This window comes from Calliphora vicina, chromosome 2 (genome assembly GCF_958450345.1).
Source record: "Calliphora vicina chromosome 2, idCalVici1.1, whole genome shotgun sequence".
Lineage (NCBI taxonomy): Eukaryota > Metazoa > Arthropoda > Insecta > Diptera > Calliphoridae > Calliphora > Calliphora vicina.
This window is the reverse complement of record NC_088781.1, coordinates 10,901,237-10,928,735: the sequence shown is the minus strand read 5'-3', so window position 1 is coordinate 10,928,735 and position 27,499 is coordinate 10,901,237. Positions and strand designations below refer to the sequence as shown.

The following is a 27,499-nucleotide window of genomic DNA, read 5'->3' as shown; positions in this document are numbered from 1 at the left end:
AATCGCCTGAATTTGTTGGATTTTTATCACTTGAAGCAACAAAATTGTGTGATATTTGTTGATGCAAAATAAACCGTTAGATCATTCGCTATTTAGCATTACAACTTAGCGGTCGTGTGTAATTCTTGTTAAATTGAATAATAATAAAAAAAACAACAAAATTAAACCATTTTAACGGTAATAAATACTGTTATAAATGAAACGTCAAATCAGTGACAGCTTAAACCAGAAGCAAAACAACAACAAAATAATTGTACATTAATTAAGACGTAAATTAAAATATATAATGAAATAAAAACTTCAAATAAAAATTAATTAAAATCAAGTGTTTAAATAAAAAAACAAATATTATTAGTAAAAATATAACAAAAAAAAAGTGTTTTAAAATTAAAAAAGAAAAGTTTTTCTAAAGAAAAAAATACTTTTTGTTTTCAATACTCATTTAAACACCTAAGCTTTTTCAAAACCCCACATGCTTCCAGCTCATCACCATTTATAAGGATAATTAACTTTCGAAATTGTGTGTTTAAACCCCCCAATAAAAAAAACTTTTGTTCAAATCTTTTACATTCATTTTTATACGGTAATTTAAACTTTACAAAGTTTATAACGTGCCGCACACATTTGAAAGGAGTTAGTTGCTACTATTCTACTCCTTTGTCGTATTAAGTGTGTTTAGTTGCTAAAAAAAAGGAAATAAACTTTTTCCATTCTAATCGCACGTAAGGCAGAGTTTCTTCAGGAAACTCGCCAAACAATTGCTGCCAAAATTTTCACAGACGGGAACAAGGTAAAATAAAATATAAACTTTTTATTTTTGGAATAACTAAATAGTACCTATGTTGTAACATTTTAGTTGGTATTTTAAGTTTTAAAAGTTAAATTAAGTTAAGTTACTTTTGGAATTAGTAGTACAAAAATGTCGGCTCATTTGTCCTGCTTAGATTTCGCCAATTACATGAAAATCGGATTATATCCAATGGATTGTTTTGAATTAAATTCAATTTTGAGACCAAAAACATGGTTGTGGTAAACATATTATGATAAGATTTATGATTGTAGTCCAAATATATCATTATAATTAAATGTAGTTGGAATATCATTTCATACAACATGTTCTAAAGTAATAATATTATGATCCAAAGCTATCATAATGTGACCCAAATAAGTCATATTAGGGCCCAATAAAAGCCTATTATCATCAAAAGTAACACAAAATTTTATTAAGGGTGTGAAGTTAAATTCGTAAGTTAAATACGTCCCACATATATGTTAACTACTTAACATAGCACTGTTAAATAAAGTAAATTTGAAAAACATAGTTTTTTTTGGCAAAAACATAATAAAATTAATTATTTTTATTCACCAATTAAAGAAAATACCTTAAATTTAAACTTTTAGTTAAAAAATAAAAAAAACGTCTTCATATTAAGATTAAAATTACAGTTTGAATATGTAGTATTCAAGTTCATTGGCGGGCCACTTAGGGCAGACCTGAATGGGGTTTGGATATGGTGGGTCAAAGCCGGGAGGGAGTAGATATCAAAACTGTATAGGGTATACCCAGTTGTTTCTCAGGGAGGGCGCTACGATGAGTGGACTTTGTTCAATTACTTTTTTAACATTTATGTTCAAAGTGTTATAGGGGCCATTTAGGACAGACCTGAATGGGGTTTGGACATGGTGGGTGAAAGCTGGGAGGGAGTATATATCAAAACTATATAAGGTATATCCAGTTGTTTCTCAGGGAGGGCGCTACGATAGGTGGACTTTTTCAATTACTTTTTTAACATTTATGTTCAAAGTGTGATAGGGGCCATTTGGGACAGACCTGAATGGGGTTTGGACATGGTGGGTGAAAGCTGGGAGGGAGTAGATATCAAAACTATATAGGGTATATCCAGTTGTTTCTCAGGGAGGGCGCTACGATAGGTGGACTTTGTTCAATTACTTTTTTAACATTTATGTTCAAAGTGTGATAGGGGCCATTTAGGACAGACCTGAATGGGGTTTGGACATGGTGGGTGAAAGCTGGGAGGGAGTAGATATAAAAACTATATAGGGTATAACCAGTTGTTTCTCAGGGAGGGCGCTACGGGGGGTGAAATTTGTTCCAAAATTGTTGTAATGTTAAAAGTGTTATAGGGGCCATTTAGGACAGACCTGAATGGGGTTTCAACATGGTGGGTGAAAACTGGGAGGGAGTAGATATCAAAACTATATAGGGTATACCCAGTTGTTTCTCAGGGAGGGCGCTACGGGGGATGGATTTTGTTCCAAAATTGTTGTAATGTTTAAAGTGTTATATGGGCCATTTAGGACAGACCTGAATGGGGTTTGGACATGGTGGGTGAAAGCTGGGAGGGAGTAGATATCAAAACTATATAGGGTATACCCAGTTGTTTCTCAGGGAGGGCGCTACGAGGGGTGGAATTTGTTCCAAAATTGTTGTAATGATGAAAGTGTTATAGGGGCCATTTAGGACAGTCCTGAATGGGGTTTCAACATGGTGGGTGAAAGCTGGGAGGGAGTAGATGACAAAACTATATAGGGTATACCCAGTTGTTTCTCAGGGAGGGCGCTACGATGGGTGGACTTTGTTCAATTACTTTTTTAACATTTATGTTCAAAGTGTTATAGGGGCCATTTAGGACAGACCTGAATGGGGTTCGGACATGGTGGGTGAAAGCTGGGAGGGAGTAGATGTCAAAACTATATAGGGTATACCCAGTTGTTTCTCAGGGAGGGCGCTACGATGGATGGACTTTGTTCAATTACTTTTTTAACATTTATGTTCAAAGTGTAATAGGGGCCATTTAGGACAGACCTGAATGGGGTTTTGAGATACCGGGTGAAAGCTGGGAGGGAGTAGATATTAGAACTATACAGGGTATACCCAGTTGTTTCTCAGGGAGGGCGTTACGAGGGGTGGATTTTGTTGAATTACTTTTTTAACATTTATGTTCAAAGTGTTATAGGGGCCATTTAGGACAGACCTGAATGGGGTTTCAACATGGTGGGTGAAAGCTGGGAGGGAGTAGATGTCAAAACTATATAGGGTATACCCAGTTGTTTCTCAGGAAGGGCGCTACGAGGGGTGGAATTTGTTCAAATACTTTTTTGAAGAATTTTTGTGTAGAAATACGTAAACATGTACGTACTTATTTTTGCTTACACTATAAAAAATAGAATTGTACCAAATTGCAGACTATTTTTATTTTTGTTATTGTATATTTAATACTTTTTGAACAATCTAAAAGGCCGACTTTTTTCGACTGGAAATCGCCAAATACAAAAAATATTTAATTAAAACCATACTGCCCAGCAAAAACTTCGCTTACAAAGGCTACAATGTCTTTTTTAATAACTTACTTTTTAAGTAGTAAAGTCTAAAAAAAACAAAATAAACAAACAAAACAAAAAAACTGTTACTTTTTTCAATTTGCCCATTTTATTTATTGCATGTTTATTTTTAGAAAAACAGTAAAGAATATTGCATTACTGTGTGAAAAACATTATTTGATGTACAATGAAATAACTAAGCACTGGTATAGTGAGCACAACGGCAGACTACCAAACGGAAGGTTGTAGGTTCGAATCGGGTCTGCGACTTATTATTTTTTTATTTTTATTTTTTTGTGTAAATAAAAATTCTATAAATAACTCTACTAACAAAACAACTGATTTCTGGCCAAAATATAAAGGATTACTTTTGGGACATCGCGAACAAAAATAATGACTTCTTACAGTAGAAAAATAAGTAGTTGAATCGTCAAATTCCCCTTATTTTTCGGCTTATTTGTAAGAGAAGTTTTTGCTGGAATATTTTGGACGGAAATAAGTTGTTTTGTTAGTAGAGTTATTTATAGAATTTTGTATTTGCAAACAAAAAATAAAAAAAAAAAATAAGTCGCAGGCAAGAGTCGAACCATCAACCATCCGTTTGCTAGTCTCTTGTTGTACTCACTACACCACTACTTAGTTATTTTATTGTGCGTCAAATAATGGTTTTCACACAGTAATGCAATATTCTTTTCTGTTCTTCTAAAAATAAACATGCAATAAAAAAAATGGGCAAATTGAAAAAAAGTAACAGTTTTTTTGTTTTGTTTGTTTATTTTATAGTAAAGTCTAAAAAACAAAAACAGTATACTTAAAAAGTAAGTTATTAAAAAAGACATTATTTGTAGCTTTGTAAGCGAAGTTTTTGCTGGGTAGTTTGAGAAATTCAGCAAAAACTTCGCTTACAAAGCTACAAATAACAAAATAAACAAACAAAACAAATAATCAGTTACCATTTTGGAACAAATTCCACCCCTCGTAGCGCCCTCCCTGAGAAACAACTGGGTATACCCTATATAGTTTTGACATCTACTCCCTCCCAGCTTTCACCCACCATGTCCAAACCCCATTCAGGTCTGTCCTAAATGGCCCCTATAACACTTTGAACATAAATGTTAAAAAAGTAATTCAACAAAATCCACCCCTCGTAACGCCCTCCCTGAGAAACAACTGGGTATACCCTATATAGTTTTGACATCTACTCCCTCCCAGCTTTTACCCACCATGTTGAAACCCCATTCAGGTCTGTCCTAAATGGCCCCTATAACACTTTGAACATAAATGTTAAAAAAGTAATTCAACAAAATCCACCCCTCGTAGCGCCCTCCCTGAGAAACAACTGGGTATACCCTATATAGTTTTGACATCTCCTCCCTCCCAGCTTTCACCCACCATGTCCAAACCCCATTCAGGTCTGTCCTAAATGGCCCCTATAACACTTTTAACATTACAACAATTTTGGAACAAAATCCACCCCCCGTAGCGCCCTCCCTGAGAAACAACTGGGTATACCCTATATAGTTTTGACATCTACTCCCTCCCAGCATTCACCCACCATGTCCAAACCCCATTCAGGTCTGTCCTAAATGGCCCCTATAACACTTTTAACATTACAACAATTTTGGAACAAAATCCACCCCCCGTAGCGCCCTCCCTGAGAAACAACTGGGTATACCCTATATAGTTTTGATATCTACTCCCTCCCAGCTTTCACCCACCATATCCAAACCCCATTCAGGTCTGTCCTAAATGGCCCCTATAACACTTTTAACATTACAACAATTTTGGAACAAATTGCACCCCTCGTAGCGCCCTTCCTGAGAAAGAAGTGGATATGCCCTATATAATTTTGACATCTACTCTCTCCCAGCTTTCACCCGGTATCTCAAAACCCCATTCAGGTCTGTCCTAAATGGCCCCTATAACGCTTTGAACATTAATGTAAACAAAGTAATCGAACAAATTCCGCCCCTTGTAGCGCCTTCCCTGAGAAACAACTGGGTATACCCTATATAGTTTTGATATCTACTCCCTCCCAGCTTTCACCTACCATATCCAAACCCCATTCAGGTCTGTCCTAAGTGGCCCGCCAATGAACTTGAATACTACATATTCAAACTGTAATTTTAATCTTAATATGAAGACGTTTTTTTTATTTTTTAACTAAAAGTTTAAATTTAAGGTATTTTCTTTAATTGGTGAATAAAAATAATTAATTTTATTATGTTTTTGTCAAAAAAAAACTATGTTTTTCAAATTTACTTTATTTAACAGTGCTATGTTAAGTAGTTAACATATATGTGGGACGTATTTAACTTACGAATTTAACTTCACACCCTTAATTTTATTTTAATGGGTTTTAGTTTCAATGTGCTAAATTCCCAATTTAAAAAAATATTATTGGTAAATTCATGTTGTACACAGAGAAAACAGATTCGTGATAGCAACCGAATTTGTTGCCAATCAAATGATTCGGTTGCACACATAGAATTTTTCAGTTCTAACGATAGAAAGTCAGTTGATAAAGAAGAATTTCAGTTGAGGCAACCAAACTTTAGTTGCCTCTTCCAAAATATTGTGGCCACAACTGTAAAATTTGGTCACTAAGACAGAATCATTCGATTGGCAACAAATTTGGTTGCTATCACGAATCTGTTTTCTCTGTGTAAGCATTAGGAAAACTAAAGATATTATACAAATCGTCATCTAAAATGCAAAAGGAGAAATAAAAAACATAATAAAATTAAAAGTGTTGTGGTTACAAATATTATATTCTTTTTTTTAACAAAGTCGTTATTTTTAAAAATAGAAAGCTAAAACTTTGTGAAGACTTGTGCCTTGATGCGCTGGACCAATATCCAAAAAAAACAATAATACAAAATCATTCTATTGGGTGTATGACTTAGAAATGCAGGGTTTTTTCAAATGTTTAGCATGTATTTTGAAACACTTGTACAATATAAATTTATTCAAAGTACTGACCATTGTTAGCTTTGGCCTTTTCCCATCTTTCTGGCAACATATGAATTCCGAGCCAAAAGAACTGCTTATCTTTAGAGGCCAAGAACGAATCAAGCCAACTTTGGATAGTCTGTAACAAAGTGAAGCGTATCCCAGATAGATCATTCTTCATCGATCGAAACTAATAGGGCAATATCTGGACTATAAGGCGGGTGAGGCAAAATTTGCCAATCACTTCATTCTAAATAGTTTTTAACAGGTATTGCATAATGTGGTTGAGCGTTGTCATGATGGAATATCTCGGTTTCACGTCTGGCGGCATATCCTTGTAATTTTTCGGCAAATACTCGCTTCAAACGAATCAGTTGCGATCGGTACAGGTTCCTTGTGATGGTCTGGGCAGATTTCAGCAGCTATTAATAGATAGCAACCTTTTGCTCCCACCAAATATAGAGAATTACCTTAGAGCCATGGATATTTGGTGTTGGTGCCGATCCCGCTGGTTGTCCTGGGTTCACATACGATCTCTTACACTTCGGGTTATAGTAATGGGTCCATTTTTCATCGCAATTAATGATTCAATGCAAAAATTATTTTCTTTTATAGCTTTCAACCAGCATTTCGGATATGCAAAATCGTCTTTTAAGGTCTCTCGGCTTCAATTCGTTTTTTTTTCCATTACTCCTCTTGGGAGCATATGGCTTCCACAAAGCCAGATGCAGTTGTTTTCGCATCTTCCCATGTAAGATTGCACTGTCCTAGATCTTAGAGTATAGTGCGTCTCTATGTATTCTTTGGACGACCACGGCTTCTTGATCCTTGAGGGTTCCACTGTAGCGCCATCCTTGTTATACTGTCACCTCCATTTCCTACATTTTATTTGTGTTAGTATTCGTATGGTACCCAAATTCGCTGCTTTTGAATGAATCCTGCTGCTCATAAACGTTTTGAAATTGCTACTTGAGTAGCTCACAATGATTTTGCAAGTTCTTGTTGAGTTTAACAACAATCTTTATGGAGTGATGCCTTCAATTCTTGGTCTTCAAACCTTGACTTCCGTGTCAAAATCTCCACTTATGAACCGCACAATGGATGCATATTCACCATAAGCATTGGTGAGCAATCGGTGTGCTTCAGCGGTACTTTTTTTCAAATTAAAGAAGTAAAGCAAAACTTCCCGCATATCACGCTTTGTTGGCACAAAATTCGACATTTTCGAAGCAAAAAAAACTTTGTTGTTTACACTATAATGCTCAATAACTATGTGATAATAAATGACAGATATGTACACTTCAAAATGACGCATTTTTAAGTCATACACCCAATACAAATGTTGAGAACAAAATATCATTAAAAGTAATCATATTTTGTTTTCATACGTACTATGAGCACACATATACCCCCGTATTCATAAAAAAATTTAAATTTAAACAATGTTCTAAAGCAAAATTTCCATACAAAATTTAATTTTAAAATGTTGTTTAAATTTAAAAATTGTTTATGAATACGGCCTATAGAAAATTAATTTTTAATGGTTATTTGTAAGTTAAAATGTAAATAGCTGTAAATAGTTATCATTCTTTACTTGTTTGAAAAAAAATTGTTTCAGTGAATCATACCCAAATTTATAATTACGTTGAACATACAAATGTGTACAGTAACTAAAATATTGTTGACATTAATATAAAATAACAATTATTTGTAAACGACAAAAATATATTGTTACAAAGAACACAGTATAGTTGACGTAACCGTGCCGAACCATGTTTTTTCTCTGCTTGTGGATGTGTTCTTAAAACCCCAATATTTATTCACATTCCAGAGTTCTGGACAGTCATACTAAATCCGTTAAAGATCGCTATGATATGATTATGATGTGAAATATGTGAGCATTCTGCATTGTACTAAGAAAGACAGTATTGGTTGCATGGTCTGATTGTTCTTCGACTTGTCTGTATTCAAAACCAATCTGAAGTCTGAAATCCGGCATTCAGTATGTTAAGCTTATTTAAGTAACAAACCAAACTGTTTAACTGTTAAAGATAATATGAAATATGCCTTAAAATACGAAAAACCTTCCTGTAAAGTTTCGAAAAATTCTTAATTTAATTTTTAAAATCAAATCAAATTACATATTATATTTTTTTACCATTCCACGAATAGCTTAATTCTCTAGTACTTCAAATGTATTATATTCATTCCTCTGTGAATTCATTCTTTATAGAATTAATTCCTTATGAAATCCTTCTTGTTTTCTCCAATTTAAAGTCATTTCAAAATACCTTTATAAACATTATTGAATGATTAAATTTTTTATTAAATTTAAATCTATTATTCAATTCATTTTGTAAATTATTAAAAATAAAACAATAATAAATTGAATGACGAAAACACATTTTCATTCAATTTGGATTAGATTCTTTAATCATACAAAGACTGATTGAATTTTATTACGAATTAATTAAACAATGATTGAATTATATTAAAATAAAAGCCTTTGACTGAAGCTAAAGAATTTGTGTTGTTGGGAATGATATTATGTAAAGAATTCCTGACATTTTTAGTTTTGGGAAATTTAACAAAATGGCTCTCTTTTCACATATGGGCAATTCCACGAGAATCGCTAATACGTCTGAAAATACAAAAACCCTTGAAACTTTTTTTCAAGATGATTTGAATAGAAGAAAATAATAAAATGTTACTATGTGAAAGTATTTAGATCATAATACAACATTTTAAAGACAACAATAATAGATTAAACTGATTATATTTAATTTTTTAATGTTTTAGGCATGAATTGAATTTGACTCCGATTGTTTTTTTTTGCTATTGTCAAATTGTTTATTGAAACCGAATGTATATTTTCTATTCACTTCTTTAGTTTTTGTATACATATTTTTACAGAATATATGTATATTGTTTTATTATAAGAGAAAAATCTGTCACGTACAATATTAAATTTTATTTATTATAAAATCATCCAAAGATTGTTTTTATTTTATTATAACGGATTAGTGTAGTGTAAGAAATTAAAAGAAAACAACGCCTCTCACGATTCGAATATTTTCGCCTATTTCTACATGTACCACAAAATGAGTTTCATTTTATGTCACGTACGATATACCCTTATTTCGCTCAATATTTTGGACAACAATATTTCGAAAGAACTTTTTATTATTTTAAAATATAGTACCCTCTGAATGGAACATAAAGACCAAATTATTTTTCAGATACTCTTATTTTTGCAAAATCTATTCCACTCTATACGCGTACAAATGTCACGTACGATGATATGGAATTGCCCATATGTGAGTGGCACAATAACAAAATACATGGCAATACATTCCCATGAATTAGGTTTTCAACAACAGACTTTGTTTTTTTGGCTCTCAGTTAACTATCTAGTTGTCATCTATGATAACACAGTTTTAGTTTTGCTTAACAGTTATAGCCTATGGTCCCATACTGATTCGGGATCTTTCGTCCATTTTAAAGTGTTTATAATACCGTTAAATAGGTTTTGAAAATTAGCTTTTAGCTGCGCTACTGGCATTTTATAAAGTTTATAAAGAATTAGCCAATTTCGGATACTCTGTTCTATGGTGAAGCATATCCCCGAGAGAGCGTTCTGCATCGATCGAAACAAATAGTATTGGGACGAGGCAAGTTTTGGACTATAAGGCGGATGAGGCAAAACTTGTCAATCACTTTATTCTAAATAGTTTTAACAGGTATTGCTTAATGTTGCCAAGAGTTGTCATGATTTAATATCTCGGTTTCATGTCTGGCCGTTTATCCTAGTAATTTTTTGGCCAATGCTCTCATCAAACTTTGGTCAGATTTCAGCAGCTCATAATAGATATGATCCTTTTGCTCTCACCAAATACAGAGAATTAACTAAGCGTCATGGATATTTGGCTTTGGTTTTGATTCGGTTGGTTGCCGGGCTTCACATACGATCTCTACCGTAATGGATCAAATTTTTCATCGCAAGTAATGATTCGGTGCAAAAATGATTTTCTTTTATAGCGTTCGGAAATGCAAAATCGTCTTTAAGGTCTGTCGGCTTCAATTTGCATGGTACCCAATTTCCTTGCTTTTGTATAAATCCTGCTGCTTCATCCAAATTACTGCTTCAGTAGCTCCCAATGATTTTGCAAGCTCTTGTTGAGTTTGACAACAATCTTCATAAAGTAATGCCTCCAATTCATGGACTTCTAACTTTTTTGGCTGGCCTGGGCGATATTTGTTTTCCGTGTCAAAATCAGGACTTCTGAACCGTACAAACCATCTTTCGCACGTAGAAATCGATGAAACACATTCACTATAAGTGTGCTTCAGCAGCAAAACTTCCCGCCATGACACTTTGTTGGCACAAAATTCAGTATTTTCGAAATAAAAAAACTTTGTTGTTTACAAATTAACATATAAGTTATTGAAAACTAAAACTACAAAAAGATACACCATCTATTGTAAATCCCACATTATTAAGTCATACACCCAATAGTAGTCTCTGAGAATCATGAGTTAACTAAAGTTAAAAATTTGATACAAAAACTTTTCAATCCAAATTATTTTCATTATTATTATAGATTGCAACCATTTTATTAGAACAAAATATTTATGTATGATTGCATGTGTGTAAGTACGTTGCATCATTAATATGTTATGTTATAAATTTTTGATTAAATTTCGCGATTATTATCAATGTCCCCTGGTTTGTCGGTCGATATTATTTGTAAAAATTCTAGCCACACATGTTGCATCAATACAATCATTTAGAGTTGAAAACAACAACAACAAAAAAGGCATAAATAATTTGACTCAATATAGAATAAATTGAATACCCTCCATTAGAGCTCCTTTCTCAATTAATTTGTGGTTTATCAATTTAATTTACATTTGTTACGGGGTACTCGCATCTATCTATCCACTTCTACATTGAGTGCGTGCATGCATTGGAAATGGTACGAGTAACAACAAAATAAATATAAACGATACAAATGCAGCAGTGATAGTGGCACAGAGTCATACCCTGTAGTTCTAGGAGACTGTCCCGAAGTTATGGATTTATCGTATCATTTAGGGTGACAACTAGTTACATAACTAGCTACGTAACTAGTCATTTTAACACATGCATACCCTAAGAAGGGGGGTCACTTGACCGTTTTGGATTAAAAGAAGACTGTCTGATAGCTGGTCCATAGTAGTCAACGCATTGAATTCACATACCGGTTACGGCTATTTTAACATGTACGGGCTCTATTTGATCCCAAATATACAGTCCAATAACAGATTGCTTATAAACAAAACTTCCTCCTACAACTCTCTAATAGATTAATTCTGATGGGTAAAATAACTACTTTCTAAAGTGCATTACAAAATAAATATTTAAAGTGACTACACTCTTACTTAGAGACACTTAAGTGACAATTGTCCTCACGCTAGGCTACCTGGGATGTATAAAATAACCAATTGACTTTTCTCTACACTACAAACAGCACATAAGTGACAAATGATCCAAAATATATGAATTGGAGTCAGCCAAGTAAGCAGATATTAGTGACAATTACTGTTTATAAGGGATACATTGACTACTTGCTTAACTGCTGGGATATGGTACTGGTTGCATCGACATCGATTATATTTGCAACATATGTGTGTTTTATATGAAGCAGGGTTTCTGACGGCAATAACAAAACAGCACAACCAATTAAAGGCAAAAAAAAAACGAATATTTATTTATGAAAATGGGAAATAACGTTTGATTGGAATAATTCAATATTGATTTCAACCAATGGATGAGTCCAATAATTAATGGCGGCGGTTGGCAATTATATTTAAAAATAAAAATGTGGCAATTTTGCAAAAAGGCAACCCAACCAACCAACAACTTTAGCTGCATATTAGGGGTTAAATTTTTATATTTTTTTTTCAACATCATCATCATCATCATTATTAATTAAACAATTTGCAAATTAATTAAATGTTTTGTTTTTCTTTATTTTTAACTAATTGTGAGTTTAACATTTTTCTGCTAAAGTTTGTTTGGGTAGAATTTATGTTTTTCAGTTTGAAGAGGAAGTCCTTGAGAGCTTTGTTGTGAGTAGTTTTCAAGGGTTCTTGGACAAAATGTTTATTTAATTTGTGTAAAAGCGTTTAATATCACAGGCAAGGTATGAATTTAAACACTTCATTTATTCACTGATTTTGTGTTTTTTTTTTTGTTGAAATAAACACCATGTGTACTCGAAACATCTTGATAATTTTATTTATAATACACTGGGAAAAATATTTCTTTTTGATAATCTTTGTTTTATGATGGAAAGAAAGCAAACTAAATTGCCAAATATTATGACGTTTACAATTTTAAAAATGGTATTCAGATTGTTTGCTCTAACTAAGTTAGCGTTTAGATGTTTATGCCTGATCACCGATTGGAGAGATTACTCGACAAGGAAATGTCTCATGCAGTAATTGAATTGTTTCACGGGCTGCACAGTAATTTACAAAGATTTTATTGTGCAAAAATAATTATTGAAACATTTTAAAGAAAAAATGTTTTCGACCAATTCTGAAAACATGAAATATCTGATGTAGTGATTTGTTGTTAAGTAAAAATTTAAAATATGAACAGATTAAGATATCGTAACAATAATTGGAACTAATATACACCCAAAGTGATTGCTAGAACTGGTTTGCTATTGTCTTTATTTAAATACCAAAATTCGTAAAACGGACAAAATAGTATATTCCAAAAATATTGTTGTTTTCTTTATTTATTGTGTGATGTTAAATTTTGTATGACCGAGACGCTTATCTTTGGCCTATCGTCCAATTACTCTAACTCCAACTATAAACCCATGTAAATGCAAATCAACTAAGGAACACTTCAGGTCTAACTATTAAGATATCTCCAATCGTTCAAAAGCTACAGAATTATTTCTAAAATAAAATGTTTCTTGTTGAACAACACTCCTCGACTTTTTGAATTTCCCGGCTCTTAACTGATAAGACAACACTGCTCCTGTCAACAGGCATCTGTCAGTTGACTCCTGTGTCATTTAGTTTGTGTTTGACAGCCATTGACAGCAGACTACCTACCTCGTGACTTGATGAGAAATTGGAAAAAAGTGAATTTCATCTACTCATTAAGCATTATTTTTTGCTGAAAAAAACATCACTCAAATAAAGGCTAATCTTGATAAATACTATGGGAACTCTGCACCATCAATTTCAATGGTAAAAAGTGGTATACTGAATTTCGTTGTGGCCGTACAAGCACGGATGATGCCGAATGTTCTGGAAAAACACGATATGATGTTGGACTATCGGTGATTGAAAATGCGAGAGATTGTGCAAGCCATAGGCGGCTCATATGGCTCAGTGGTTTCAATTTTGAAAGATCACTTGGATATGAGAAAGCTTTCCGGAAGATAGCTGCCGAGTTTGCACAACATCGAATGCTCAAAATAGTGCACTCATGTACAGTTTACAGAGCAAAAACCAATGAATTAGGCTACGAATTGCTCCCTTATCCACGCAATTCTCCGGATTTTGCCCCGAGAGACTAATTCTTGTTTCCATTTCAGATAACGATATGAAGAAATAGCTCGGAAAGAGATTTGATTGCAACGATCTCACAAACAAATACCTATTTTGATGACCTCAACAAATCTTATTTTATGGAAGGGATAAAAATATTGGAGAAACGTTGGAAAAGTAAAATAATTTTCATTCAAAAAGGCACAGACTTTTGACTAAATCATAAAATTTAGGCAGAAAGAACTTTGTTAAAATGCCGCGATATCGAGCAACAGTAACAGTCACTGACTGACCAGCCTCATTTTCGAAGATGATTGGTCCAATAATGCCTAGAAAGTTCACACCAAACAGTGGCATGTTTTGCATTTGGTTTTCGACAAGCTCATGAGATGTTCTCTGAACCATATATACGGAAATTTTGAAGATTAATAAAGACATCAAGGCGAAAATATAGTTAATCGTTGGAATGATTTTGCTTGAACTTTTTTCGATGAATATGATTATTAGGCTCTTCTGGAGATTTGCAATACTTGTTCACGACTCTGAATTGATATTCCCGGGCTTTCACTAACACTCTGACGCTCTGTTTCGGTATTGACATTTGATCAGCATGTTTTTTTTATGACCAATCCCTGATTTTTTCAATTACTCTCTTCACAGTTAACAAAGTTAAATCAATATTCCCACCATTTTTTTAAGAATTCAACAAATTCATTATTTTACGATCATGGCTACAGTAAACTGTCAATTAATCCCGCCTATAGATGAATTTGGATCAGTCATGTGACAGGTCTTTTACGTATATAATTTTCGCAAGAGACACGCTGAACTATGAGGATCTGACCGCACAGAGAAAACAGATTCGTGATAGCAACCGAATTTGTTGCCAATCGAATGATTCTACCGTAGTGACCGAATTTTACAGTTGTGGAAACAAAATTTTAAAAGCGGCAACAAAAGTTTGGTTGCTTTAACCGAAATTCTTCTTTGTCAACTGACTTTCTGTTGATAGAACTGAAAAAATCTATGTGTGCAACTGTATCATTCGATTAGCAACAAATTCGGTTGCTATCACGAATCTGTTTTCTCTGTGCGGGTTTGTGTAATAAAATATAAAATTGTGTTTATTACAGATCAAAAATCAACAAAATCCAAGTCAACGTTTTATGAATAGGAGTTTATTTAAAAGAGTTTGACAAATTTTTACAAGAGTATATAAATTTTTGATGATTGATGAATGAAATTCACTACATAATCTCTAAGAAGATCATTGAAGAGTAAAGTAAATTCATATACTAGTAGAAAAACTGGATTTTTATTGTTAGGACAGACCTTTTCAACCACATAGTAAGTAAATGTTGATGAAATTATTTTCAAATCTAAATGCGATCGAAATGTAAAGAATAATGCTGACCTAGTTCACAAACCAGCAGCTTAGCATCAAACAATCATAATTACCTAAAAAAAAAACAAATTTAATTACGTTAAATATTTAAAAGAAAAACTTAATTGAAGATCACTGATCTTAACACTAATTAATGCAACCCTGAAACTCTCTCTCTCACACTGCTTAAAATGCTCATACGTTTTAAACAAATAATTAAATGTTGGCTTAAGATTTAATTTTATATGCCACTAGTTTTATTATTTTTATACATTTTCCAACTTGCAGTAGGTATTAAGAAGAGCAGAGTAAAAAAGTGCATTTAACACGTGCTAAATCTATTTAGCTGGGCTTTGCGGATGTAGGCACTTTTTATTTGAATTTAGATGGACGTAATGAAATCAACGCTATACTTAATTTAAAAATAACAATATGATTGCTAATGTGTCTGTCTGGTGATTTTCAAATTGCTGTAGTTAGTTAGATAGATAGTTAGATAGATATTCGTCTAACTAGCAAGCTAACTAGCTATGTGTGTTAAATGTCCGTCTGAGAGTAAATGCAATTTCAGACCTAATTATCTATCATTGTGTGTATGCTTGGATAGTCTAACTTGGAAACACCGCATTTACATTTCTAATGCTGCTGCTGCTGCAAGTGATACTCGTAATAATGATGATATCACTCTAGCAGTTACAGAGAGCAAGTGCAAGAGAGAGTGTTGCAAATTGAACGGATGCAACACCCACCCACCTCTACGCTTAATGACATGACATACATTTTGTTTAAACTTGAGAGAGTAAATAAATTAAATAAAACACTTTTTGCTGCTGATTTTTTTGTGCAGATTGCACTTCTAAAGCAATAAACATATAGGTTTTTTTTAATATGAAACTTTTCCGCCGGTTGTCTTGTTTTTTTTTTTTGTTCGCTAAACGTATGTATATTTTTGAGTTCATTAAATTTTTATCATGCAGTTTTTTTTCTATTTCTATTTTATACTAAACTAAATTTGATTGTCCACGGTTGTTGAAAAGTGCCTGGCAAGTTTATAGTAGTTTGTGATAAGTGTGCTGCTATTGTCTCATCATCATCAGCAACAACAACAACAACATCGTCATCTCATTGACTGTGATTTCGAAATAAATCTGTTTGTAGAAAAATCCAACAAAGATCACGATTTCAGTTTAAAACAATTGTTTTCTAAATTCAATTATCGTTGGCATCACTTTAAAATTGTTTGAACAAAAAAAAAAACAACAACAAAAAACTGTAATAAAAACTCAGACAGACTGAGAGAGAGAAACGAACGAACGATACCAGCGCTCTTATATCACAACTAATTCAACATTCAACAAAGCACACGTTGACAATGACACTTGCAAAACACAAAAAACAAGACGACAACGACAGCAGCATAAATACCCCAGAAATCTGGCGAATTTGTTTTGTTTTGCTATTGAAAACGAAATGGGGTTGTTTGTTTGAAAGTCCTGCTCCGTTTTTACTTCAATAAATCCTTGTCTTTTCATTTTTTATTTTTCTATTTCCATTGTATTCCTTGCTAATGTCTTGTTTTATTTTCTTTGTAATGGTAACAGTTTGACTTGCGTTTTATGAATTTTTGATCTGTAAATTGCCTTAATTTTCTATTTAATTACACAAATACAACAGTCATCATCAGCATATGTCTATGTCTATGTATTGTAGTATACATGACACTTATACATAGAAATACTTGTAAAAAGGGTTAAAGGGCGTTTTATTTTCATTGTTTAAAATTAAATCAAGTTATTCCTTTATATGCTAAATGAAAGAGCATGAGTATAACAAAGAGAAAGTTTACATAAATATTCTATTGGTTATATGAAAATGAAGTTGTAAATTTTTAACGTAACTCACCCAAGAATTGTTCGTTTTAAGAACTTGTCTTGGGAATACAGTTGGAAATTATGTTACATGATCTAGGGTGACAATGCTGATCACCGGAATGTTCTCTTTATGCCTACATATGTAGCTCTGATATACATAAATACATCAGTATTTTACCAAATATTGGGAAAGCTCCGAAGTTTTCTAAATAGTCATTTAACTTTAATAAACATGTTAATAATGCAAAATTTTAAAACATTTTTATGCTCCAAAAATTTCATAATGATGAGAAGGCCATTTATTAATTAATTTAATAAATAAAATGTCTGTCAATGTACATATTCATACATACATATTTGATAAAAATTAAACAAATTGAATTAAATTGTTTATTTGACAATAACATTTTACTGAGGAGCTAAACCATGCTTGCACTAAAAATATTATTTAAAAACATTTTTCAAACGAAAAATATATAAACAAACCAATAATTATTTGAAAAATTTATAATTTAATTAAAATTCATACAAACATTTTAATATTTTTTGAAAAGACAAACAAACAAATACATTTATAATTCCCAGCAGTTCTAGTAGACTGTCCTAAACTAGTGATTTTACCAATAATTTAGGGTGACAATTAGTTACATAACTAGCTACATAATATGAGTATTGACCCTTTGGATTCACATACCAGTTAGATAGAGTCAATTACCTTACTAGCTAACTAACTGGTTACTTGATCAGCTGCATAAATAGTTATTTTAACTTGTTGACTTCAAATAGTCAGATGAAACGACATCTAATAGACAGTTTCTTGTTAACAAACCTTACTCCCACAACTATCCATTATATTACTTCTGGTGGTTAAAATAACTACTTTCTAAAGTTCAATACGAAATAAACGTTTAAAGTGACTACACTATTGATTACTTAGAGCCACTTAAGTGACAGTTGACTTCATGCTAGATTACCTGGGATGTATAAAGTAACCAATTGACTTTTCTCTGCACTACAAAGAGCATATCGCTGGCTTAACATGCAAAGGCTCTAGTCCACTTTTTTTAGAAATTGAGATTTTAATGCAGTAATGTAGAATAAGTAAAAATACATTGATTAAAAAGAAAAAAAAGTTCAGTTATTTCGCTTTTTATTGTTGTTTTGTCCAATTTATCACAAGAAAAAGCTCTAAGTCCCTATAAAAAGTACAGTTTAACAATTTCTGTCAAATTGTTCAATGACATGTATTAAAACAAGTAAGTAAATGCGCTAAATAATTTTTCTTTTAAAATTTCAATAATTTATTTTCGGAAGAGGGTGTTATATGGAACTATGACTAATTATGGACCGATCGGCATGAAAGTTATTTGCGTTGAATTTTATGTGTATACCAACATTTTTAAGAGATTTATGCTCGTTAAAGTGATTTTTGGGAGCAGTTATATAGGAGCTATGACTAATTATTAGGGTATTCGAATTATTCGATTTTTCTCTTGTTCGAATAAAACGAATAATTCGAATAAGAGATTTTAACTTGTTCGAATAATTCGATCACATGTTTAAAATTAATCGAATTATTTGAATAATTTAATTTTTTTTTTAAAAAGTAAAGAATGAAATTTTGATGTCGATTTTTTAGTATTTTATTGTTAAAGAAAAACAAAAAATAAAGTTAAAGTTAACAATTCAAGTATTGATAATGTTAAAAAACATTCGAAAACAAAGTCCATCATTAAATTTTCAACATAAATATTCTGATGAGATTAACTCCCGAACAATCTACTAAACAATTGACTAGCAAACCCTTTAGTTTCCGTATTGGAGATATGCTTTAAACAATTTGAGCTAGTTGGACATGATCCTGAATTCAAATACAATATAAACGTATTAAGAACTTTTTTATGTCGTTCATTAATTCGGGTTTTAAATTGAGTATCTAATTCTTTAGTAAATGAATTGTTCACTTTTTCTAAATTATTTATAACAAATTGTATTATACATCAAGCTCTATCAACGTTGACGAATCTTTGCTTAATAAAGTGGTCTTGGGGAATTACACAATAAAGGTTTGCAATATTTGTTTTATCATTCGATTTATTAAATATTTTGATTAATAACATCACTTATATACATACATACATTTTAAGATCATGGCCTTCATCTATTTCAATGTAATCATTATAAATGTCATCCTTAATATCAATTTCGACGACCGTTTCAAAATCACATTCTCCATCACATTCAACTCCATTTTAATCTAAGTTAATATTTTGATTATTAATTGCGATTCTTTTAATATTTCTCCAGTTAAATAACAAAAATTTTATTCCATTTCTTTTATTTTCATTGGTTCCAGTCCTAAGTTAAAAATTTTGAAAGATTTGTTTTTAGAATTGTAACTTCTTGCAGTAATATTTACAGGAGCTATCGAAACACTCATCGACAGTGATCGAAAGTCTCTTTGTCTTTTGTTGTCAAATTTTAGAAACAATACAAATTTTGTGAGTCTTTATTACATATTTAAATTTGAAATTATGATAAATTTAAATATATATAAACATTTATTCGTTTTATTCGATTATTCTACATAAAATTGTTCGAATTATTCGTTATTCGAAAATAGCCATTTTTAAATTGTTCGAATAATTATTCGTAAGAAATTATTCGATTAATCGAACGATCATTAGTCGAATGAATACCCTACTAGCTACGTAATATGAGCATTGACCCTTTTTGATTACAATGAGACTGTCTGATAGCTGGTCCAAAGTAGTCAACACATTGGATTCACATACCAGTTACATAGAGTCAATTACCTTACTAGCTAACTAACTGGTTACTTGATCAGCTGCATAAATAGTTATTTTAACTTGTTCGGATGCTAATTGACTTCAAATAGTCTGTTGAAACGACATCTAATAGACAGTTTGCTTGTTAACAAACCTTACACCCACAACTCTCCAATATATTACTTCTGGTGGTTAAAATAACTAATTTATAAAGTTCTATACGAAATAAAAGTTTAAAGTGACTATACTCTTGATTACTTAGAGACACATAAGTGACAGTTGACTTCATGCTAGATTGCCTGGGATGCATAAAGTAAGCAATTGACTTTTCTCTGCACTACAAAGAGCATATACGTGTCATATGATCCAAAATATATAATCCAAAATATACAAAGTCAGCCAAGTGATCAGACATTACTGCCAATTGCAGTCTATAAGGGATACAATGACTACTTAGCTTAACTGCTGGGATATAAATATTGTTTGCAAACTACTACAGCTTTTATAAAGAAAGTTTTTTATATAAAAATATGTGGAAATGTATATGTATATTCGATTTTAATTAATATTGAAAGTTTTATATTTTTTTTTCTAAATTTTAATCTCATAGAATTGCATAGAGCAGTCAAAATGTGTTTGCATGCAGTTATATTAGTCAAGTTTAGTAGTTTTAGGCCTAAAATGTGACCGCATTTAATTGTGTGTTCACACCACTTGAAGTCTCACTCACTACTAATGGGGAGTTACAGGGAGTCAGTAAAAATGTATAAATGTAATTTGAAAATTTGAATTTTGATAGACTGACATAATAGTGCAAACATCAACAACAGCAACAAAAAAAAAACAGGATGTCCACACACATCTGTGATAGAATTTACATCAATATTCGAGTAGAACTAAAGCGATGAATGATGTGTGATGATTGGTTGCAGTTGGTGTGATGATGATGGTGATGATGCTGCTACATTCACGAATTTTAAGTGTTTGTGAGGCGAGTGTTTGATGGACATGTTTTGATTGAATTTGCATTTGAATTAGATGATGTAAATGATACAGATACAAAACAGCTTTCATTAGCTAAAATAATGATTATGATGTTTGCAACTGATACATGATGATCATGATGGCGATGATTGTTATTGTGGCGGCGTTTGTTCGTTCGTTGGCTCATTTGCCAGAGAATGAAAAATAATGATACTTTGGATGCTGGTGTTTATGCTGTTATGCAAAATGAACAAAGTGTGCCACAAAATTTAATCTTCCCAAAAACATGTTACATCATTTAGGGAATCAGGGACGAGCGCAAAAAAAAAAACTACAAGTTTGAAAACCAAACCAACTAATTGAAGGCAATAACTGTTTTGTAAAACCTAAGTAGAACAGCTACATTACACGAAAAAAATTACTACATATTAGAAAATATTAGAGAAGCTGCGATTTAAGCCAGTAGGCTAGGCTGGCTGGCTGGTCGGCTACACCAGTTGTTATTGTTGATGCTGTTGCTGTTGCCTCTACCCTTAAGCTGTGATAATATTTTTCGCTGATTTTCTACTTCATTGTCTGCTGCTACTTCATGATGGTTTTGCTTTGTTTTTATTGTTGCACGTTTGCTGTTTAATGTTAAGGAAGTGACATTTCTGTGTGTGTATGCTTGTGTCTGGCTGTGTTTGTGTTAAAAACTTAATTGAATTTCGCGTGTGCGCAGCTTTCATTGTCTTGTTGCAAGTCTCGGTAATGCATTACAATTGGATAATTGCATTTACTTTGTTAATGGCAGCCGTACAACAAAAACAAACCATCATCAGCAACATCATAAAAAAACGAGTGCCACTGTCAACCCAAAATTTAATTCAAATTAAAAAAAAATATCATCAGAAAAATGTTAATGAAATGAAAAATTACTTTAACTGGGGAATAAAAGACACACGATTGTTGGTGAAGCCAGGTCAATATGTTTTGAATTTAAAGAAATTTAAAAGAAAATTAAATATTGAATTGAATTCAATTTTAATAAAATTTTCTAAAATGTTTTAAGAATACACTTGTTGATGAATTGTTAAAAATTTATTAAAATATTGATAAAATTGTTTTTGGAAGAAACAATTTTTAAACTAGTTCACTGAAGCAACAAAAGTGTTGTAAAGATCTGTAACGACTGCTTGCAGCATTCATCATATTTATAAACATTTCAATCAGTAGAAACTTCTACTTATCAACAATGTTGATAACACGCTGTTATTACCATTGTTTATAAGTACGACAACATTAACTGTTAAAGCTGCTAACATTAACATTAAGTCTGCTAAAAGCTCAAGAAATAGAACATTCTAGTTTTGGCCGTTAGATAATTCATGAAACTACTAGAATGCACTGTGTATATAAATAGCACTGTTAGAGTTAACATCAACTGTATTACCAGTGTGTTTTTAAAGTATGTTATAAAATTGTGCGTATTAAAAGAGAGTGACAATTTAAATTGTTGTGTAAATTTGTATAAATAAAGAGTTGTTTCAAATTATAAACTACTGATCGCTTTTATTTGCAATTAAAATAATAACAATTTATTTAAAGGAAATAAACCATCGTTTTTAAAAGGTAAAAACGTAACAGTATTAATTTCAAGATAAAAGGAAGCGTAATTTGCAACTGAGTTATACTAGTCATTCCTTTTTTATATGTGTAACATTTTCAACCAGGTATATTTCAATATTTCCGAACATATTGTATGCTCCTACTACTTTACTAATATCATCAACAACCTCATATGTTTTAAATTAATTTTTTCATATATATATTTTTTTCATTTGTTTATACATATTCGAATTATTGAAATTTGTATTAAGCTCAATCCCTGACATTAGTATAAACCCCATTTTCAATAATAAATTTATAAATAATTTATTTAAAATTAATTCATATGCTGTAAAGAAATGTCAATTCATTTACATTATGACATCAACAAACCAACCTCATCAAATGTGAATAATATACACAGTCATCGCAACAGGGTCCATCCATATTACAAATACAACTGCAGCAGTAACAACAGCAACTCAACAATAATACACAGTGGGGCCAAAAGCAAAATGCTGGTTTTCAAATTCACACATCTTAAAAATCAATAAAACATACGAAACACTTTTTAAACCCTTCACCATGAGTTTTTCATTCCGTTTGTAATTTCTACTATTCGGTTCGGTTACTATTTAAAATTTAGAAAATCGGCTCACAAATGGCTGAGATATAAGCAAAAAACCATGACTATATTTATTTTCTACCTGTTTTTGATCTATATATGGATTACTAAGTCATTAATATAGACAATATGGACCTTTCCAACGACGTATATAACGCTGTAGTAATTCTGAACTACAATTTAAAAAAATTAAAAAAAATTCCATAAAAATGGTTTCAACCATATTTTTTCACTAATAAAGTTTTTCTTCAGCAAAAAAATTTAAAAAAAATTGTTTAATTTTTATCTTAAAATATTAATGAATAAGCGTCTTAATTAAAATAAAACTTAAACTGTTCAATAAAAAATTCTCAAAAATGCCACACAAGAAATATCTTGGGTATTTTTTTTTTGCCCAATATAGTTCTTGAATATTACCTCGTCCATCTGCGACATACAATTATTGATCCGGAAGTTGTGAAAATTCTGCCAAAAGTCATCATCCATCACACAACAGGTGTATTTTTATATAAAACAAGCGGATACCCGGTGTGCTATTACGCTAAAAAGTATTTGCCTTGTTATTGTACATAAAAAATATTTTTATATTGTAGTATTTCACTTCTTTTTTAAATAGTAGTATTTTTACTACTTTATAAAAAAGTAGTATTTCTACTACTGTTTGAAAATAGTAGTATTTATACTACTTTTTATAATAGAAGTATTTCTACTACTTTTACTTTTTTTAAAAAAGTAGTATTTCTACTCCTTTTTTGAAAAAGTAATATTTATACTCATTTTTTTTTTAAAAAAAGTATTATTTCTACTCCTTTTATTAAAAAAAGTAGCATTTCTACTCCTTTTTTAAAAAAAAGTAGTATTTCTACTCCTTTCTTAAAAAAGTAGTATTTCTACTCCTTTCTTAAAAAAGTAGTATTTCTACTCCTTTTTATGAAAAAGTAGTATTTCTACTCCTTTTTATAAAAAAGTAGTATTTCTACTCCTTTTTATAAAAAAGTAGTATTTCTACTCCTTTTTATAAAAAAAAGTATTTCTACTCCTTTTTTAAAAAAAGTAGTATTTCTACTCCTTTTTTTAAAAAAAGTATTTCTACTCCATTTTTTAAAAAAAGTAGTATTTCTACTCCTTTTTTTAAAAAAGTAGTATTTCTAATCCTTTTTTTAAAAAAAGTAGTATTTCTACTCCTTTATTTAAAAAGTAGTATTTCTACTCCTTTATTAAAAAAGTAGTATTTCTACTCCTTTTTATAAAAAAAAGTATTTCTACTCCTTCTTAAAAAAAAAATAGTATTTCTACTCCTTTTTTAAAAAAAGTAGCATTTCTACTCCTTTTTTAAAAAAAAGTAGTATTTCTACTCCTTTTTTAAAAAAAGTATTATTTCTACTCCTTTCTTAAAAAAGTAGTATTTCTACTCCTTTTTATAAAAAAGTAGTATTTCTACTCCTTTTTTAAAAATAGTAGTATTTCTACTCCTTTCTTAAAAAAGTAGTATTTCTACTCCTTTTTATAAAAAAAGTAGTATTTCTACTCCTTTTTTTAAAAAAAGTAGTATTTCTACTCCTTTTTTAAAAAAAGTAGTATTTCTACTCCTTTTTTTAAAAAAAGTAGTATTTCTACTCCTTTATTAAAAAAGTAGTATTTCTACTCCTTTTTATAAAAAATAGTAGTATTTCTACTCCTTTCTTAAAAAAGTAGTATTTCTACTCCTTTTTATAAAAAAAGTAGTATTTCTACTGCTTTTTTTAAAAAAAGTAGTATTTCTACTCCTTTTTTTTAAAAAAAGTAGTATTTCTACTCCTTTATTAAAAAAGTAGTATTTCTACTCCTTTTTATAAAAAAAAGTATTTCTACTCCTTTTAAAAAAAAAATAGTATTTCTACTCCTTTTTTTAAAAAAAGTAGTATTTCTACTGCTTTTTTTAAAAGTAGTATTTCTACTGCTTTTTTTAAAAAGTAGTATTTCTACTCCTTTTTATAAAAAGTAGTATTTTTACTCCTTTTTTAAAAAAGTTGTATTTTTATTTAATTTTTTAAAAAAATTTTAGCATTTATATTACATTTTTTAAAAAAAGTAGTATTTCTACTACTTTTGCCGTATGGGAAAATTCGAAAATCGGCTTTACGAATGGATCTAATGTAGTGTTTAAGCTGTCTAAAACCATCTCCACAAAATTTTCTTTCAAATGAAACCGGTTTGGAGGTAATCGGTTGGATGGTTTTAGAGTCTATAACGGACTTAGGTAGAAACATTTTTTGTGTTTTATATATGTTTATAGATAGAAGATCTGACCTCAATTTTTTCGCTCGTTATTTTGTTTCTAAGTTCTTTAATACATTGCGATCTGGAACTTTTTAAACTTAATACGAATTCAACCCAGCATTAGCTTTGGTTCCGCTCACAAAAGAATCAGAGCATTTAACTTTACGAGCTGCTTTTCTGATAGAAGTTTTTGGTGCTCTTCGAAAGAGCTGTTCGACTTCTTTATCTGTTAGATCTTTCGGTAGCCCCCAAATTACTTACATACATGATTCATACATCAATATATCGGTTATTGAAGCCGGACCTACAATGGGTCAAAATCGGGAAAAAAATTTTAACCAAAATTTGTTTTTTTACTAAATTTTAAAAATAATTTTAGTTTTTTTAAAAAAATTAAAAACAAATTTAAAGAAATTACAAATTTGTTTAAAATTTTCATTTTAGAGAATAATTCGGCACAGCCGAATATAGATCTCTTATTTGTATTTATTAATTTAGTGATCTAAAATTTACTTCTTTGTAGCTTTTTTGAAAGTTCTTTATAAGTACTCATATTGAGTATTGTTTTTTTATGAAATTAATAAAATAATTCGATTAAGCTTAATGAATTCAAATATTTAGACAATTTCTTCCAAAATTATTAAAATAGCAGATTAATATATAAAAAGTGGCATTATATATTATTATCCGACCCACTATGCAACATTAGCTTCTAGAATACATCATAATGGTCACAATAGAGTCTGCATGAGAGTGCGTTGTAAAGGTCCCTTCTAAATAAATATTATAAAATTTCCATTTGTAACAAATTAAACATTATCCTGTTCATTCATTTATTTAATGAATTTTTCGTTTTTATTACTTCGTTTTTGGTGGGGGGATGGGTGGTGTTAAAAAGGGACAACAAATAAAAACTATACAGTTGTAATGAACACAAAAAATTATGCAAAATTTACACACGACACTTCATCTCTAATGGAATTTTATATCCTTTGTACACAGAATCACACTCATGTGTAACAACTACAGCAGAAATATATTTAGTAGTAAAATATTAAAATAAACTGGGACCCCAGGTGCCTGGTAATATGAAACCAAAATAAATGTTCTCCCAGCACACTCGCACTCACAGTTCCACTAGCATACAGAACACCAATGTCTAGTACTTACTATATTATTTTTTATGAGGGGATGATTATATTTTTCTTTTTTTTTTTTTGCTCCCAGTAACCACAAATGTTGGCATTTTTGGTTTTTATTTTTGTACAACCTGGGAATGTTAAAGTGGCCGCCCATTTCTGGTTCTCCGTGTTGGACTCAGGTGTTTTATTAATATTATTTATAGCAATAGATATGTGCGTTTGGGTTTATGGGTCTGTGCTGTAAATGTTGAATGATTTTATTTGCTAAAATTCATGCCGTGTTGAATGCCGCGAGTAATTTTTGGCGCATGGGGAGCAGAGGTGTTAAGCAATTAGTTTTAGTTGATTTTAAATGAATATTTGAATTTACAAATTCAAATACATTTAGCTATTATTTTAGCAAATTCTAAGTGTGTATGTATTTATGTGAGTATTCTGAGGATAAATGATGTACAATTGAGCGTAAAAATATGGGTAATTTATTGTGAATTATATGGTAATATTAATGAAATATTTCATTATTTCAAAAACGATATAAATTAATTTAAATTATTTGACTATTCGAATAATATTTAAACATTTCTGTACCCATTCTAATTAACACTTTGAGTTCATTAAAGTTTTAAAATTAATGAAATTAATTATACAAACAAATTTTTCACATATTTTGTATGTAAAAATTTCAAATGTTCAAAGAATTTAATTTTGAAATTATAAAATAAGTTTATAATGAATGGCCTATCAATTTTATAAAAGCAGGATGTAAATTATCATATGGGCAATTCCATATCATCGTACGTGACATTTGTACGCCTATAGAGTGGAATAGATTTTGCAAAAGTAAGAGTATCTGAAAAATAATTTGGACTTTATGTTCCATTCAGAGGGTACTATATTTTAAAATAATTAAAAGTTCTTTCGAAATATTGTTGTCCAAAATATTGAGCGAAATAAGGGCATATCGCACGTGACATAAAACGGAACTCATTTTGAGGTACATGTAGAAATAT

General features: G+C 30.9%; 1 protein-coding gene across 1 annotated transcript in view; it reads left to right on the top strand.

Annotated features, from left to right (window-relative positions):
- Positions 1-672: 672 nt before the first annotated feature.
- Positions 673-27,499, top strand: part of Drgx (Dorsal root ganglia homeobox) — a 117,196-nt gene continuing 90,369 nt past the window's right edge. Inside the window, exon 1 of the mRNA XM_065500815.1 lies at positions 673-790. The gene's annotated coding sequence lies outside the window, so the exon portion shown is untranslated. The remainder of the gene's footprint in view (positions 791-27,499) is intronic.